We start from the raw sequence: 5658 nt of genomic DNA on the forward strand, positions 1-5658 counted from the left end.
ACTACCTAATCAAGACCTAACGGGTCTCAGATTTACAAAGATAGGAAATTAGACTAGAGTTTTTACATTAACTAGGTTATATCTAAAAGAGAAGTCGATGAGACTCTAACGACGACGAGAACTACTAGAGTGAGTTCTTGACTCCGACAGAAGACGTTCTATGTCCCTCACGCGCCTATCAGATCTTGCTTGCTGAGCTCGAAGTTCCCTGACTTCAGCTTGGGTTTCAGCAAGTTCCCTCTGCAGAACTGCATTGCGGACCTGAGCCCTTTCATGAGCAGACTCTAGTTGGCGAATGCGGACTGTGTTAACGCCAGAGTTGGCGTCAATCTCCACGACTCAGTCGATAGTCGCTCGACCTTGCTCGGTGTTCCGAGCAATCCTACGAACCCTGATGGGTAGGACCCTGTCAGTTGAACCTCCCTTAGTGAGGTTGTAGAAGCTTCTGTCTCCATTGTAGGGAATGGGTTGACTCTGTTCCTGACTCCATCTATTCAAGTTTGTGGCCCATATGGGTGTGGGTCCTTGAAATGCTGGACGAGGATTCAGGTTTGGGTCCTGAGCAGCTGGGGGTAGGTTGTTGACTTCTGGCTCTGAGTCAGAATCCTCAGAAAAGCCTTCAGCTTCGTGATCATCCAATGGGATTGGGTGATCATCTTCTGGCTCCTCTCCCAACCATCCTGCATTGTCGTTGTTGGGGTAGTACGGGTCTCCGGGGATATGGAATCCGGCCATGATATCTACGCGAGAAAAGGGATAAAGAAATAACTAAATAGATGCACTAATTATATAATTATAAGATGATCTTTATCAGTTACTTCAACATTTGCGTAGTGCATACAAGTCATATGTAACCAAGACAGGATAGACCTTCGAATAAGTGACCCTAACTCTAAGCCCACAACCAAACAAGGAACAGGAAGTAAAGCAAAGGTCACAAATTCTAAGTCTATGATATCCTAGATACATGTAACCTTAGCGTATCCACTTAGCAACTATTGATATACTAATAAAGACCTTTAGTTCTCAGATAAGTAATTAATAGTAACACAAAATACTCCTATAGTATTTTAAGTTTATGTTTTGTTCTACTGTTCTCATTGTAGTAGTGTTGGTAAGTTTTTAGACTTGTTGCAACCTCACAACCACACTTAGGCACATGCTAATCACTCCTCAGATAATGTAGTTGATCAGACTACATCTTCCCAGGGTTGACCATATGTCTCTAAGTCTACTTGTGCTGCCCAACAATCGTAATACTTTTGTTCTGTCCTAGTGACACTGATTTTAGTATGAATGCAGGTATGTATACTTGGTTAAATATTTTATTATTTAAAAGTATAAACTCTTTATCAGAGTATTTTAATCCCGCTGTGTTTATAGTTCGTATATCTTTTATGGGTTGATACACTCGATTCACTATAAACAATGCTCTGATACCAATCTGTCACACCCCAAAATTGGAACGGCAGAAACGTTCAGGGGTGTAGGACGTCATGTACAGTATCACAACAATGCAAAGTAGTAAACAAGCAACAACATCATCCATTGCATTAATAATATAATTTAATACAAGTGTGTTCTGTCAAGTTATATAGACACCAAAAATATGAATCAAAATAAAGATGAGACTTGAATGAGCTCCATCTTCTCAAAACCTGGCACAGGTACCTGTCTACTGGTGACCTGAGAATACAAGTTATTTTGAAAGAGTTTATCAGCTTTAAAGCTGGTGAGATCATAAGTATATTAGTGTATGTATTTGTATGAAAGCGTTTGTAAGAATGTAATTGTATAAGTTTGTAAAAGTGTGTAATTGTTTGAACTCTCCTAGAAAACCCTATGTTTCCTACTAAAAGTAGCCTTCTACCAAGGCATCTAGTATCTGTGTGTGTCTCTTGTAAGAGTGTGTATTTTCCCAAATCTGACTATCATTAACCAAAAATATAGTTTTTACATTATTATTTATTGTGTGTATATCACAAAGTAAATGTAATGGGAAAATGAAATAGTACTGTAGTATTGTATTAAGTAACTACTGCTGTACTAACTACTTTAAACCAATTGTTATTTAAAGTACCATGTGATCGGCCTGTATCCTGCTACCGACTCTAGTAAAACGATGATGTAAGACGTCGTAAGAAATGACGTTTGGCACCCGTAGACTTGCAAGTCCCACTGTAGCGAGCAGCAAGGTGTAGGATAGTCAATCCAGTATAGATCTATACACAAACTCATACGCTCCCCAATTAAGGATATTTTGGATACAAAACGGTCATGGCAGGTAGTGCCATGCCCCGTTACGTGGCTCACATAACTGTAATAATGTATATGTAATGTATGTGCTAGCTGTATTGTGTGTTCTTCCTCTGTCTAGCCTGTATGTATGTTCTCTCTGTATGGTATTGTTTGTTTCTCATCACTATGTATTATGTTTGTTTCTCATCACTATAAGTTATGTTTTTTTCTCATCACTATAAGTTATGTTTTTTTCTCATCACTATAAGTTATGTTACATGTATGAACTGACTCATTGTATGTTTCATTGATCTAGTAATAGATTTGTAACTTCCTAAACAATACCTATTATAGTTTACTAGTAATGTTGTTTGTATGTATGAATATGTTTGTATACCTTTGCTACCCAAAGGTATTGAACTGGAAAGAAATAACCTTTTATATCTATATACATATACATAATATATAACTAGGATTCAAACGACCTTCGGACAAATAACCTTGATACCCTAAGTCCACAACCAATCAAGGAACAGGAAGTAAGGTGAGCTATCAGTCCTAAGTCCTTTCAATCCTACTTATATAACTATATCTATATAGATACACTTTTAACATAATATAAGTTTAGAAGAGTTTAAGTAACCGTATTTGACATGTAAAAGAGTTTGACAAAAGCATTTGGTATGAAAAAGAGTTTGTAAAACAGTTTGAAGTAAAACAGTTTGGTAACACAGTTTGAAAAGTAAGAAATCCACTTGTTTGGTAGTTATTAATCACATGTGATTGATATAATAACTATAATTGTTCAACTTGTATTCCCCCCCCCCCATAAAAGCATCTAAAAACATTTAAAAGGTTAATTAAGGGGTATGAACTCACCTGTAGTGAGTGGTTTGGATGAACGGATAGTATAGGATGCTAAGTGTCAAGTGAAGACTTGAACACACACAAGGATCCTAGTTATCATATAATAACACATATATGTATCCAATTAGTCTTTAAGCAACTAATTAACAAAGTTAAGACATCCTAGGACATGTAAACCACCTTATTTAAGTGTTATAAGTCCTAAGGAATGCATCTAAGTGTTGTAGGACATTGCTATTGAGTTTAGGGTTCATGGGGACCCTTTATGGGAGTTTACGGTTTTGTGACCATAACTCATTGAGTTTATGGTCGTAAACCAATGAGTTTACGGCCGTAAACTCATGGTACTTTGACCATTTTGAGTTTTGAAGCTTTACAAGCCCTAAGAAGCATTCCTAATTCATGTTTAAGCCTTAGGAAGAGATTAGGGCACCATTTCACTCCTTTGTGGAGTTTACGGTCCTTGGACCATTTGTCTTTGGGTTTACGGCCGTAAACCCAAATGGGTTATGGTCATTTTGATGTTTCAAGCCCCTAGCACATCAAGGAAGGGGTCTAGACTAGTTTCCAAGGTTTAGAAGGGACTAGGGCACACTTTGGCACCCTTATTAGGGTTTACGGTCCAAGGTGTTCTTGGACCGTAAACACCTTTGATCCTTTGATTATTGGGTGTTTTCTTGATGGTTAGAAGTGTAACAAGCTCTATAACACACTAGGGTAAGAGTACTTACAATAGAGAAGCTTGAAAAGGTGCTAAAAGTCCAAGAACACTAGTGTGTGTTCTTGGTGAAACTTGAAGATCTACATTTTTGGAATGATTTCACGGATGGAATCATGTAAGATCACTAGATTAAGTAATATATCAACTTATTAGGGCTAGAACACTTACAAAGTTGAAGATCTTGAACAAAAGTTGGATGATACTTGAGAGAGAAATGGATTTTGGATCTTGAAAATGTGAAAAGTGGTAAATAATGACTAAGTGTCATATTTATACCATCTTTTAGGGTTTATGGCCGTAAACACCATTGTTTAGGCCGTAAACTCCAAACTCTTGGATTTTTGGGACGTTATTGTTGCACAATAAACCCTAGGGCATCCTCTCTCCTGTTATCTCCTGAAGTACTAATCTTAAAATACTCAAACTTATTCCAAAAAGCTTGAAAATTAGCAGAAACTGTTCTGACTTCTATTGAATTGAATGATTGTACAGAATGGAAAGTTCGGGTTGTCACATCTAGTTAATTCGCTGTAACCTTCACTCCTATTTATAGGAGCTTTCAATTCAAAGTCAAAACGGATCTTTCACTCAACTTTTGGCATTTACTAAGATATTTCAAACTTCTTTCAAACATTCTTCTTGTTCTTCATTTATTAGCTTTACCTTGATCATTCATTCTCATTTTCCTCATTTAATGACTTGATCATTCGTTGAATATATTATCTAAGACTTGATTGGTCTTTCCAGGCTTGACTTGAACATTTATTAGAAAGAAGACATTGATCTTAAGCATTCACTCAAGGTTTGAGTTCTCAAACCTTGTCCCTGCGCATCAGATCTATCTTGTCCTCACAATTGGTATCAGAGCTTGAGTAGTTGTCCTTTGAATCCATAAGATCAGATTATAGTTGGTTTGAAATTACCTTGGTATTTCAACCATTTCTGTGTTAAGGATAAAAGTTCTTCTATATACCACTTTAGCTTGAAGATATCTTAACTTCAATGGCTGCTTCTAATCCTCAGCAAATGATTTCAATGCAAATCGCAAATAGTGTGGGTGGCCCTACACGTGCCCCATTACTAGTTGTGGAAGAATATGATCAATGGAAAGTTAGAATGGAAAGATTTTTACTGGTCAAGGATAAAGGTGAAGAAATCTGGAGATCCGTCAAAGAAGTTACACATGTTCCTGTAAGAACAGTTATAAGAGATACAGCTGCTCGGCTCATGCGAGAAAATGAAACTCGCCCAGCTCCTCTAACTGCACATGACATCGAGAAGCTGCATGCTGATCAAGTTGCTTTCTCAGAAATGGTGTTTGGAATTCCTCCTTCACTCTTCGAGCACATCAAGCTATGCAAATCAGCCAAAGAGATTTGGGACACTCTTCAGGACCTGATTGAAGGTTCGGAAAATATGAAAGACAAGCGCCTCACCTCAGTTGTCAATGACTTCGATACCTTCACTACCACTCCTGGTGAATCAGTGGCCTCAGCCTCCAACCGTTACCGAATCGTGGTCAATCTCAAATTCATAAACAGTCTTGGCAAAGGATGGGGAAATGTGAAATCTTGTCTCCAAAGCAATGGTTCCTTGAAAAAGTTGAAGCTCTATCAATGTTTTTGATGAACTTCAAGGACATGAGTCTAATGTTGCTGAAACCATAAGGGAACTCTCCGGAGGTCCTCTTGCCTTTGTCAGTTCTTTCGAATCAACCATTCCAAACTCATCTACTTCGGATCCCTTTAAACCCATTATTCCATCCGTTCAAACATCCGCACCCATATTACCCACACAAACCTATCCTGTTGATGATTCCGAAGCCTTGGACT

The sequence above is a fragment of the Lactuca virosa genome, chromosome 2 (assembly GCF_052849685.1).
Source record: "Lactuca virosa cultivar CGN04683 chromosome 2, Lactuca_virosa_CGN04683_v6, whole genome shotgun sequence".
Lineage (NCBI taxonomy): Eukaryota > Viridiplantae > Streptophyta > Magnoliopsida > Asterales > Asteraceae > Lactuca > Lactuca virosa.